Below are 13,614 nucleotides of genomic sequence, written 5' to 3'. Positions count from 1 at the left end.
TGTTCGAAAAGTATCACGAAAGCGTGATACCGTATAAACTGGCACTTACAATACTTCACACAAATGTGCCGCTCAAAGGAAAAAAAACAAAATTAGAGAAACATCTCTACATGCCTGCCTATGTGAAGTGCACTACACATATAATTCAAAGATCACAAAAGTCACAAGTCACAAATGTTAGCTAACTCAAATCATAGACACAAGTCATAGAACTTCGGCAAGCGTCCGAGGACTACCTTACCGATCACAAATCATAGAACTTCAGTAAGCGTCCGCAGACTACCTTACCGATCACAAATCTTACCCAAATCTCAAAGGTCCAGATTCCAACTGCCAAGGTCTTTAATCGAATCAGCCAAACGGCACTTATCCAGCAACGCAGACGATCAAGAACTCAGTCGGAGACCGGTGCCACCTGGAAGGTCAGATCGGAAGGAAGGGAAGAAACACCGTGGGTGCCAAGACTCGGGTCACTCGGTGGCAGCGTACGCGTCCATGGCGAGTTTCCAAACCTTCGTCACGACCTCTCCTTCGGGCATCCAAGTCGCCGATGAGTCCCTTCGTGGTCGCCAATTTGTAGTATCGGGTTCCCAAGGCCTACATGCTCCGTAGATAACCCACTTACACTGAAAGAACTGTTGGCACGGAAACTGAAAAGTACAAAGAACAAGTTTATTAAGACCCCATGGGGTGGTGGTACATTCCTACAGCACCCTTCGGTAATGCAAGAAGTATCACACCGAACGTTGGTGTGATCCGGTCTTTTATACGATTTACAGGTAATAAAAAGATAGGCGGTACAAAGTTACAGAGCTTTATGTACATATATGGTCATATTTGGAACACAGCCAACTCATGGGAGGGGTTACAACCCCACTGGTCAGTTTGGCGGCACATTCCTGAGGGGTGACTGGTCAGTTGGAACTGCGCATGAGCGGGCTTGACCGTGGCTAAAAATAGCCTGTTGCTGGGCAGAGTCGAGTGGTCAGTTGCACGGACAACGGACTAAAGGGCATGCTGACCACGAGGCCGCTCATTCTCTAAAATGGCCGCCGCAATTTACAAAATGGCGTTTCCAAGTATAGTCAAGTTAAGGGGGAAAACGTGTAGCACAGCTAAGCGCTAACTCGGCCATTGTCAAATTACGACAATTGTAGGACCTGTCAAACTTGCCAGGCAAGTGGGAAAAGTGGAAGGAGGCACAAGGCCCCTCTCCAAGGGGTTACTGGCTACAGGGACCCAGACGTCAAATTAAACGTGCTGAGGTACCCCTTTGAACGGGTGGGCATTGACATTGTTGGGCCACTGGACCCCAAGACAGCCATGGGCAACAGGTTTATCTCGGTCTTGGTGGACCATGCTACCCGGTACCCGGAAGCCATTCAGCTCAGGTCAGTGACAGCCCCCGTGGTGGGACGTGCACTAATGGGGATCTTCTCCCGTGTGGGGTTCTCCAGAGAGGTTTTGTCTGACCGAGGTACAAACTTCATTTCCAATTATATGACGTCTCTGTGGAAACAGTGTGGGGTTACGTACAAGTTCACCACTCCTTGCCACCCTCAAGGAAATGGGCTGGTTGAAAGATTCAACCGGACCCTTAAAGGCATGATCATGGGTCTTGAAGAAACAATGAGGCATAGGTGGGACGTCCTCTTGCCAAGCCTTCTGTTTGCCTACCGTGAGGTACCACAAAAGTCTCTAGGGTTCAGCCCCTTTGAGCTTTTGTATGGTCACCCGGTAAGAGGACCTTTGAGTCTGGTCAAGGAAGGCTGGGAGCTATCTCCCAGGAAACCTTCCCAGGATGTATATAGCTACATGCTGGCCGTCAGGAACAAGACTCGGCATTTCAAGGATCTCGCTCAGGCGAATCTGGAAGCCAGCCAGGAATAGATGAAGCGGTGATATGATCAGAATGCCACTCTGATTGAGCTTGAACCTGGACAGAAAGTTTGGGTCATGACCCCTGTGGAGTTTTGTACGCTCCAGGACAGGTGGACCGGTCCATACGAGGTGGTGGAGCACAAGAGTGATGTCACCTATCTGGTGAACTTGTGGTCTCCAAGGAACCCTTTGAGGGTCCTCCATGTTAACCGCCTGAAGCCACACTTAGAAAGGTCCGAAATGGTCATGCTCCTAGCGACAGATGATGGAATGGAGGAGGAGACTGAGCCGCTTCCTGGCCTCCTGTCTGCAGCAGAAGAAGATGGGTCAGTGGATGGTGTCAGCCTCTCTGCCACACTGACCCCTGATCAGCAGCAAGATTGTCGCCAACTGTTGGGGAAATTCTCTGATCTATTTTCCTTGGTTCCCAGTGTCACAAAGTGGTGCATCCATGATGTGGACACTTGAAACAGTCCTCCTGTGAAGCACAAGGCTAACAGAGTGACTGACAATGTTAGGGCTTACATTAAGGAGGAAATCTCCAAGATGTTTGCTTTAGGGGTCATTGAGTCCTCAAACAATCCTTGGGCCAGCCCAGTGGTCTTGGTCCCAAAGGCTGCCTCGCCGGGTGCCACACCTGAACTCCGGTTCTGTGTGGACTACAGAGGGCTCAATTCAGTCACCAGGACTGATGCACACCCCATCCCCAAAGCTGATGAGCTCATTGATCGGTTAGCGGCTGCACGGTACCTCAGCGCGTTTGATTTGACATCTGGGTACTGGCAGATCGCCTTGACAATGGGGCTAAGGAGAGGTCAGCATTCTTAACACAAGATGGGCACTACGAATTCTGGGTTATGCCCGTTGGGATGATGAATGCCCCTGCCACCTTTCAGAGGTTGGTCAAGCAGGTGTTGGCTGGGCTGGAGGATTTCAGTGCTGCCTACCTGGATGACATTGCAGTGTTCAGCACGAGTTGGGAAGAACACTTGCAGCACCTGTGGGAAGTGTTGATGGGGCTGCGCAAGGCAGGCCTCACAATCAAGGCAAGTAAGTGTCAGATCGGGCAGGGCTCCGTTGTGTACTTGGGTCACCAGGTAGGAAGTGGCCAGATGGCGCCCCTATAACCCAAGATTGATACCATCCTGGCATGGGAACCCCCTAAACCCCGACAGAGATGAGGGTCTTTTTAGGACTCACAGGGTACTACAGGAGGTTTGTCAAGGGGTATGGCAACATTGTTGCACCCTTGACTGAGCAGACTTCCAGGAAGCAGCCCAAGAAAGTGAACTGGACTGACACCTGTCAGAAAGCTTTTGATGCCCTGAAGACTGCCATGTGCACAGCACCCGTGCTTCAGGCGCCCAACTTCTCAAAATAATTCATTGTACAGACAGACGCTTCAGAGCATGGTGTGGGGGCTGTTCTTTCACAGATTACTGAAGAGTGCTTTGACCAACCTGTAGCCTTCATCAGTAGGAGGTTACTTCCACGGGAACAGAGGTGGAGTGCAATTGCGTGAGAGGCATTTGCTGTGGTCTGGGCACTGAAGAAGTTGAGATCATACTTGTTTGGGACTCACTTCACAATTGGGTAATTTGATTTACTGTCAGCCCCTAGTACAGTGCACCATGTGTGCCCAGGGCTTGTAAATCAAATGCTGCTGGTAAGCTTTCAAACAAAACAGGTGATGGACAGAATGTGGATCAATGTCACACATTCACCCCAGTCCAAAGATCTGGGCCCAAATCCATCGTTTTTTTGCACTCCACACCACCCTGGGTTAGACAATGGCGATATGGAAATCAGCTCTGACCCTGTGCCCCATGGGAACAGTCCAGTCGGAACTACAAAAGCCATGTCCTTCCCAGAACGGAATCAAGCATCCGAGGACCGGACCGGTTTCGAGGTAACACCTCTCATCAGCCCGGCTAGCTTGACTCCAGTGGTGTGGAATGCCTGGGACCCACGTCTGAGCATCCCCAGCGCACTTAGGGCGGAATTTGCAAACAAAACAGGTGATGGACAGAATGTAGATCAATGTCACACATTCACCCCAGTCCAAAGATCTGGGCCCAAATCCATCGTTTTTTTGCACTCCACACCACCCTGGGTTAGACAATGGCGATATGCAAATCAGCTCTGACCCTGTGCCCCATGGGAACAGTCCAGTACGAACTACAAAAGCCATGTCCTTCCCAGAACGGAATCAAGCATCCGAGGACCGGACCGGTTTCGAGGTAACACCTCTCATCAGCCCGGCTAGCTTGACTCCAGTGGTGTGGAGTGCCTGGGACCCACGTCTGAGCATCCCCAGCACACTTAGGGCGGAATTTGCAAACAAAACAGGTGATGGACAGAATGTGGATCAATGTCACACATTCGCCCCAGTCCAAAGATCTGGGCCCAAATCCATCGTTTTTTTGCACTCCACACCACCCTGGGTTAGACAATGGCGATATGCAAATCAGCTCTGACCCTGTGCCCCATGGGAACAGTCCAGTCCGAACTACAAAAGCCATGTCCTTCCCAGAACGGAATCAACCTCTCATCAGCCCGGCTAGCTTGACTCCAGTGGTGTGGAGTGCCTGGGACTGCTCAGACGTGGGTCCCAGGCACTCCACACCACTGGAGTCAAGCTAGCCGGGCTGATGAGAGGTGTTACCTCGAAACCGGTCCGGTCCTCGGATGCTTGATTCCGTTCTGGGAAGGACATGGCTTTTGTAGTTCGGACTGGACTGTTCCCATGGGGCACAGGGTCAGAGCTGATTTGCATATCGCCATTGTCTAACCCAGGGTGGTGTGGAGTGCAAAAAAACGATGGATTTGGGCCCAGATCTTCGGACTGGGGTGAATGTGTGACATTGATCCACATTCTGTCCATCACCTGTTTTGTTTGCAATTGCCGCCGTATGTGCCCTGGGGATGCTCAGACGTGGGTCCCAGGCACTCCACACCACTGGAGTTAAGCTAGCCGGGCTGATGAGAGGTGTTACCTCGAAACCGGTCCGGTCCTCGGATGCTTGATTCCGTTCTGGGAAGGACATGGCTTTTGTAGTTCGGACTGGACTGTTCTCATGGGGCACAGGGTCAGAGCTGATTTGTATATCGCCATTGTCTAACCCAGGGTGGTGTGGAGTGCAAAAAAATGATGGATTTGGGCCCAGATTTTCGGACTGGGGTGAATGTTGGACATTGATCCACATTCTGTCCATCACCTGTTTTGTTTGCAATTGCCGCCATAAGTGCGCTGGGGATGCTCAGACGTGGGTCCCAGGCACTCCACACCACTGGAGTCAAGCTAGCCGGGCTGATGAGAGGTGTTACCTCGAAACCGGTCCGGTCCTCGGATGCTTGATTCCGTTCTGGGAAGGACATGGCTTTTGTAGTTCGGACTGGACTGTTCCCATGGGGCACAGGGTCAGAGCTTATTTGCATATCGCCATTGTCTAACCCAGGGTGGTGTGGAGTGCAAAAAAATGATGGATTTGGGCCAAGATCTTCGGACTGGGGTCAATGTGTGACATTGATCCACATTCTGTCCATCACCTGTTTTGTTTGCTGGTAAGCTTGCAGCACTGGTTGTGCCACCCACAGAAGCAGCTGGTAAAGTATGTCTCAGGCCTGCCATTGCAAGGCTGTGTGCAGTCTAGCACTGCCATGTCGACTTGGCCAAGTGCACCCACTTGCCAGTCCCTAAACCTTCCCTTTGCTTCATATTAGACACCCCTATGGTAGGCCCAAGGGCAGGGTGCAGTGTAAGTATAAGGTAGTGCATGCTCTGATGTGTGTAGCATGTTCTAATAGTGAATTACAGCGATTTTCGTTTTTCACTATTGAAGGCTACCTGTTCTCATAGGCCAGAATGGGCAGTGAAGATTATCACATTCTTATAATCCTAACTGACTCAGGGAACAAGATAGAAATTCGAATTTAGTATGCCTGAACTCAGAATAATAAAATACATCTTTTAGTAAAGTTTATTTTAATATTCTGTGTTTGCAAATACCACTTTTAGAAAGTAGGTATTTGCGTGCCTAACCATTTGAACCCGCCTCTGCTGAGTTGTGTATTTCTTGTCTGGGTTTGTGTGTGACAGGGCTGGGGAAATTCCAGGAGACAGTCTGGGACAGCCCAGTGGTGAATAGAGAGATTTACATCCAGATGGGAGGGGGAGAGTGCACCTGGGACTAGAATAGGGCTGGGACTTCCCTCTACAATGCTGGCTCCACCCCCCGTGGCTTGTCTGCCCTGCACAGTGAAAGGAGAAGAGGAATCCTGTCAACAGAGTGCTCCAGAGCTGTTCTTCCTTCCCTTGTGCTGGCTCTACCTCTTGTGGGGCGGCTGATGTCTCTGCCCTGCACAGTGAAAGGAAGAGGAGAGTCATGTCAACAAAGTGCTCAGGAACTGGTTTGAACTAGGAAGAGGCCTCTCTGCCTTCAGAGAACAAAGGATTTTGGGGTATAAATATTGGGACCCAGTCCCACAGACTTTAGATCACTTCTGGAAGCAGAAACCTTTCTGCCAAGGAGAAGAACTAAGGAAGCTTCAGGAGATTGGACTGCCCCTCTGCCAGTGTGCTGTTTGCTGGGTTGGCCTGCAGTGGTTGCTTCATTGCCAAGGGTAAGGAGAAGTAACTTTGTAAGGACTTTCAACTACACAATATTCTCCAAGGGCTTGAACTGTGCTTGCATCCTGCTGAAGACTCAGGGCCAAAAGACTTCACCTCCAGCTCCCTCCTGAATTTCCTTGCTGGGAATTCTGACTCCAGTCACTTGCGTGCCGCTGGGAGCTGGAAGCACGACGCATCGAGAAGAAGCGTGTCGCTGCTGCAGCTGAAATGTCGCAACGCCGGAGAAGCGAGCCTTCGTCACATCTCGCTGGAAGCGTGTGTTCATCGAAGCTGCCTGCTGTCGCATCACCGGAGAAGCGTGATGCCATCGAGAGAGTCGCCATCGCATCGCCGTAGAAACGCGTCGCAGGGCCTGTCGCGGCTCCAAAGTACAGAGTCATCGCAAGGCTGCCAGGGCGTCATCGCATCATCATCGCATCGCCACATCAAGGGCGCCATCTTCTCGCATCGCAACTGGATCATCGCATCGTCATCGCATCTCATCAAGGCGCCATCTTGCGCACACCGCAACAAGTCTAGAATCTACTCATCACCTCCGCACCGGTAAGGCTCACGACGAGTCCCCTACTCTGCGCAAGCATTGAGGAAGGACGCAACCGTTCCCCCGGGTCATGGAACGGACGCATCTCCCCTTCTGCGAGTCCTTTTGTTTACTTTGCGTCACGCATCCAGGTACTTTGTTGAGAACTTTGTTGCATCTACCATCAACTTGAACTAAGAGACTTTAATTATCTTTTAAGTAATCTTAAGCCTAGTATTATGGATTTTTGTCGTTTGTGGTCTTGTGTTTAAGTCTTTATAAAGAATACTTATTTTTATAAAACCTGGGTTGTGTCCATCTGTAGTGTTATCACTGTATTACTGTGTATATTCACAAATACTTAACACACTGCCTCTGAGATAAGCCTGTCTGCTTGTGCCAAGCTTCCAAGGGGTTGAGCAGGGGTTATTAAGGAGTGTAATCCCCTTATCCTGACTTAGAAGTAAAGGTCCTTGTTTGGACAAGGTTGATAACCATTGCCAACTAGAGACCCCCAGATCTAACAGTACAGAAATCCAGAAATTCCAAGAACCTAAGCGTTTCCAAGGATCAAGACTCCAGAGATTCTAAGGTGTAGGACTTCAAGGTTTCCAAGTTACAAGATCTCTGTAACAAGGGTTGTGTCCATCTGTAGTGTTATCACTGTATTACTGTGTATATTCACAAATACTTAACACACTGCCTCTGAGATAAGCCTGTCTGCTTGTGCCAAGCTTCCAAGGGGTTGAGCAGGGGTTATTAAGGAGTGTAATCCCCTTATCCTGACTTAGAAGTAAAGGTCCTTGTTTGGACAAGGTTGATAACCATTGCCAACTAGAGACCCCCAGATCTAACAGTACAGAAATCCAGAAATTCCAAGAACCTCAGCGTTTCCAAGGATCAAGACTCCAGAGATTCTAAGGTGTAGGACTTCAAGGTTTCCAAGTTACAAGATCTCTGGCGTAGAGAGAGTCTACGTTGCATGGAACCAGTGATTCCACTGTAGTGGATTTCAAGGATACCAAGTTGGAGGGGCTAAATTATTCAAAGTTTCTGGGAATGTAATAATTCCAGGTTGAAGCCTTTCACAGACAAGGAGGGGGCAGAATGCAGAATTTCATAGGCACTTATGATTAGCACTTATGACATATTCATGTTCAGAATGTCTAGGAGGAAGAAAGCGAGAGACAGAATGAGCAAAAAAGAGACACAGAGAGACAGACATATGCAGAAGATTGTGAGAGTGAGTAGAAGATTGGGAAGTATATAGAGAGTAAAAGAGGATGTGAGAGAGATAGAGTCTGTGTGATTATTCATATTTGCCTTTGATTTCCCAAGAACTATGAAAGAAAGAGACAAACAAACCAAGAGCATTAGTGAGAAAGGGAGTGTGAGTATATGTGGGTGTGTGTGAGTGGGACCGTGTGTGTGTAGGCATTCGTGCTGTCACGTGATGTCCTGCAGATTGATTTATGTGCTGTTTCTTTTCAGATCCTGTAACCTTTAAGTGGTCTGTAACACTAAAATGATGTGTGTGTGTGTGTCTTTGCAGATGTACGGAAGTGAAGTTTCAGAATCCAGGGCTAGAAAGGAAAGAAAAAGAAACAAATATCCAATTTGTAAAAACTCCTAAACCTGAAGAGAAGATTAAAAAATATGAAGGTAAGAATTGAACTGAATGGAATTATATTTTGAAACTCAAACTGATACCTTTAGCGGGCCTCCACAGTCTACAACAGGGGTGACCGGTACCAATTTTACTCTCACGCAGACCTGTGAAAAGATTCATTCTAAGTCTAGAACTTCTTGCTGTGGCTCAGAATAGTAGTCGATGAAAGTTACTAACAATTCAATTATGATCACAATCAAACTAACATGTGTCTGAGCCAAACATCTGTATAGACTGCAGTACAGTTATACTGCCTATTGCATCTACTATCGTGATAGGGTTATTAGACCCTTGGCCCCTGTGTGCTTGATCCTGGAGCCTGTTTATGCTGAAATACAGTCTTCTCACTGGGAGGCACTGGATAGCGTGAACCTATAATCAGAAGCAGTCCTGCTCTACCCCATCCACTAAAGTTTGCAATGTAGTACAGGCAACCTCTAGTGCAGTGCATTGTTTAATACAGTGTGAGGTCTGATACTCATTCTAGTACAGTTGCAGGGGGTGTTTTGCACTGTGTGCACTGCATGCAGTCTGATGCTATCGCTGGAATGTGAATTTACCTTGAAAAAACAAAAGACAAAAGGCATTTGACCAAGAAGGAACAGTTGGTTTATTTAAACGCTAGAGTCGGGAGCACAGTTACAGAAAGTGGGTATGAAGACTCTCAAAATACATTTGTTCTGAGCATCCTTTTATACTGTCTTTGGAGCATCATTACATAATCTAGAGATCCTATTTTAAGGAAAAGAATGTGGGCCTAGTCATGGAGCCATAAATCATCTCACTTGATAGTGAAGGCTTGTGGGTCTCAACGTTGCGTGGATACAATGAGGGCCAGTGGGTGAAGTGTCCAGATGTCCTGCATGATAACAGCGTGATCACTACATGTATTGTATTGTATTTGCTGTGTTCAGATTGGCTGAGTTTTCCTAACTTCATGTGGCATCTAACTTTATGGTGTTTTGGGAATGCGCACACACTTCCAGCCATGTGTGCTCTATTGGAGACAATCTCCTGTGTAACATTGTAGGGTTGATGCCTGTCTGAGGGACTAATCTGGGTTTTCCCTGTTCACACATTTGTCCTGCTGGTTACCCCACCTGTGATCTGTCAATCAGTAGCCTCAGGCTTAGGCTCCAGGGCCTGCCTGACCATGTATTTCTTACTCAGGATGTTGGAGAGGTCATCTCTGGAGATTTCAACAACAGTGTTTTTGAACATACACGTACCATTGCGTATATCAGCTTCAATATTAACATTACCCCCTCTAGTTGAAGTTTCAACTACATCATTTGCCCCACACTTTATCACAGTCATATTATTAGGGGCTTCTCTTGTTTCAGTTTTATCTATTACTCCCTTTCTAGTTACTTGCATTCTACCCAACTAGAGGAATGTCTTTTTCAGGAAAAAAAAAAATTGTAGAAAACCAAACAAAAACAGCACAAGAATTGAAACCTGCAGCAATGACTTACACAGTCCCACAAACCAATGGGGAATGTATGTATTGTATGAATTGGGATTGGTAAAGCGCAAGAATCACCCCTTTAGGGGTATCTCTGCACTATCATAGCAGGTAAGTCACATTTTCTACAATCTGCAGTCTGTTTAGTAGGGACTCATTTTCAGATAGGGGAAGCCAGGAAAACCAGCCTTCATACCATTTCGGTTTGTGGAAACCTTCCTAAATATGCAGGTCTGTTTGCAATTGATGCTGTGTTTGAATGGCAAGAGTGAGTGACCTGTTATCCATGTCATACTGGGATGAACGTGCAACAGTACGCACCGATCTTGGCAAACACCTCTCCCTCTATTGAGGTCATCAAGTTCAATACATATTGATGTTGCATCACAATGTGTCTCCGCAGGACTTGCTCCACTTTATAATGTTTTGCTCCTATTTCAGTTGGTCTAGGAAGAGTTTTTTAATCCCCTTGCTGAAATCACTGCAGTTTAATCAAGTCAGGTTTGCCTACTTGTATCTTCCCTACTGTGTATGTGACTTTTACTGTTTTATCTTTTTTACAAGCTGTATGGGGATCCAGGAAAACAAGACTTGATTAATTGTTTTATATGTTTGTTGTTCTTATGAGCAATTTCGTTGACTGTGTTTTATTACCCATGAAATAGATTTTAGTGTGTTTGATCTGTATTCTTTTATGGGGATTTTACTTACAGAATAAAGATTCATATTGATTGATTGGGTAAATGGTTTTCTCCTGCAGCAAGCAGGACAAGCTCCCTCCCAACACTTTCTAAAATACTATGTCCATCCACTTTTGGGTAAATGCTTTTCCCCTGCAGCAGGCAGGACACGCTCCCTCCAAACACTTTTTTTTGTTCGTATTTTATGGCGGCCACCCCCGTTCTAATGCGGCTTGTGTAAAGAAAGCATTACATTGAAATCAATCAATCAATCACAGCATTTATATAGCGCACTACTCACCCGGAGGGTCTCAAGGCGCTAGGGGAGGGGGGGTCCGCTACTGCTCGAACAGCCAGGTCTTGAGCTGCTTCCTGAAGGAGATGTGGTCCTGGGTCAGGCGGAGGTGGGTCGGGAGGGAGTTCCAAGTCTTGGCGGCCAGGTAGGAGAAGGACCTTCCTCCTGTGGTGGCTCTTCGGATGTGGGGGACGGCGGCGAGGGCGTGGCCGGTCGATCGAAGTTGGCGTGTGGGAGCGTAGAAGTTGACATGGCTGATGAGGTATCCTGGGCCTTGGTTGTGTAGGGCCTTGTGTGCGTGGGTGAGGAGACGGAAGGTGATTCTCTTGTTGACCGGGAGCCAGTGCAGATCTCTCAGGTGTCCGGAGATGTGGCTGCGACGGGGGATGTCCAGGGTGAGTCGTGCTGAGGCGTTCTGGATCCGCTGGAGTCTCTTCTGGGGTTTGGTGGTGGTTCCGGGGTAGAGGGAGTTGCCGTAGTCCAGACGGCTGGTGACGAGGGCCTGGGTGACCGTCTTCCTGGTCTCAGTGGGGATCCACTGGAAGATCTTACGTAGCATGCGCAAGATGTTGAAGCATGACGAGGAGACGGCGTTGACTTGTCTGGTCATGGAGAGGGAGGAGTCCAGGATGAAGCCCAGGTTGCGTGCGTGGTCTGTTGGTTTGGGTGCGCTGCCCAGGGCGGGGGGTGACCAGGAGTTGTCCCAGGCGGAGGGTGAAGATCCCAGGATGAGGACTTCCGTCTTGTCCGAGTTCAGTTTCAGGGGGCTGCTCATCATCCAGTTGGCTACGTCTGTCATCCCTTCGTGTAGGTTGGCTCTGGCGGTGGCAGGGTCGTTGGTGAGGGAGAAGATCAGCTGGGTGTCGTCGGCGTAGGAGATGATGTTGAGGTTGTGTTGGCGTGCAATGGCTGCGAGGGGGCTCATGTAGACGTTGAAGAGGGTTGGGCTGAGCGAGGAGCCTTGAGGAACGCCGCAGATGACTTCGGTGGCTTCTGATCTGAACGGGGGGAGGCGGACTCTCTGTGTCCTTCCGGCGAGGAACAAGGTGATCCATTCCAGTGCCTTCTCCTGGATTCCGACGTTGCTGAGGCGCTGCACTAGGGTGCGGTGGCAGACCGTGTCGAAGGCCGCGGAGAGGTCTAGGAGGATGAGGGCCGCTGTTTCTCCGTTGTCGAGCAGGGCTCGGATGTCATCGGTAGCTGCGATCAGGGCGGTCTCGGTGCTGTGGTTGGCCCGGAAGCCAGACTGCGAGAGGTCGAGGGATCCGTTTGTCTCGAGGAAGGCGGCCAGCTGCTTGTTGACGGTCTTCTCGATGACTTTTGCAGGAAACGGGAGCAGCGAGATGGGGCGGTAGTTCTTGAGGTCGGTGGGGTCGGCTGATGGCTTCTTTAGTAGAGCGCTGAGTTCGGCATGCTTCCAGCTCTCCGGGAAGGTAGCGGTGTCGAAGGAGGTGTTGATGATGTCCCGCAGGTGGGGTGCGATGACAGCGTCGGCCTTGTTGAAGACGTGGTGAGGGCAGGGATCGGTCGGAGATCCGGATTGGATGGAGTTCATCGTGCGGATGGTGTCTTCGGTGCTGATCGGGGTCCAGGCGCGGAGGGTGGTGGTGGGGGGCGGTGGTTCAGTCGTGGCGTGCGTCGGTTGAGAGCTGAAGCTGTTGTGTATGTCCACGATCTAGTTGTGGAAGTAGGAGGCGAGGGAGTTGCAGAGGTCTTGCGAAGGGGTGATGTCGTTGTTTCCGGCGTTGGGGTTGGAGAGCTCTTTAACGATGTTGAAGAGTTCCTTGCTGTTGTGGGCGTTGTTGTCCAGTCGTTCCTTGATTGCAGTTTTCTTGGTGGCGTGGATCAGTTGGTGGTGTTTTCGGGTGGCGAGCTTGAGGGCAGTCATGTTGTTCGGTGTTGGGTCTCTGTGCCAGGCTTTCTCGAGGGCTCGGCAGTTCTTCTTGGAGCTCTTGAGTTCATTGGTGAACCATGGGGCTTTCTTGCTGCCGGGTCTGCTAGGCGGGGTCTTCAGAGGGGCGAGGTCGTCTGCGCAGTTGCTGATCCACTTCGCGAGGTTGGTGGCCGCCTGGCTTGGGTTCGTTGCGCTGGTGGGAGGGTTCATGCTCAGGGAAGTCGGCTGTGATCTTGTTCCAGCTTCTGTGTGCAACCTGTTGCTGGTGGTGGTGGATCGTGGTCCTTCTGAAGCGGACACAGCTGTGGTCCATCCAGTGGAGTCCGGTGGCGTGGCTGAAGGTGATGTCCTTGCTGGATGAGAAGATGGCGTTGAGTGTGTGTCCGGCGTAGTGGGTGGGGGTGGTCACCAGCTGCTTGAGACCGAGGTTGGCGAGGTTGTCCAGCAGGGTGGTGGTGTTGCGGTTGTTGTTGTTCTCCAGGTGGAAGTTGAGGTCCCCGAGGAGGATGTAGTCAGCGGAGGGGAGGGCGTGCGGGCTGATGAAGTCGGCGATGTCTTCGCAGAATTGTGTGCGTGG

General features: G+C 49.7%; 1 pseudogene; it reads left to right on the top strand.

Annotated features, from left to right (window-relative positions):
• The window catches only part of LOC147718122 (GTPase IMAP family member 1-like), a 157,670-nt pseudogene that overhangs the window by 79,818 nt on the left and 64,238 nt on the right, over nt 1-13,614 (top strand).

The sequence above is a fragment of the Lissotriton vulgaris genome, chromosome 4_2 (genome assembly GCF_964263255.1).
Source record: "Lissotriton vulgaris chromosome 4_2, aLisVul1.2, whole genome shotgun sequence".
Lineage (NCBI taxonomy): Eukaryota > Metazoa > Chordata > Amphibia > Caudata > Salamandridae > Lissotriton > Lissotriton vulgaris.
The sequence above is the reverse complement of the archived record's forward strand: the minus strand, read 5'-3'. Positions and strand labels throughout refer to the sequence as shown.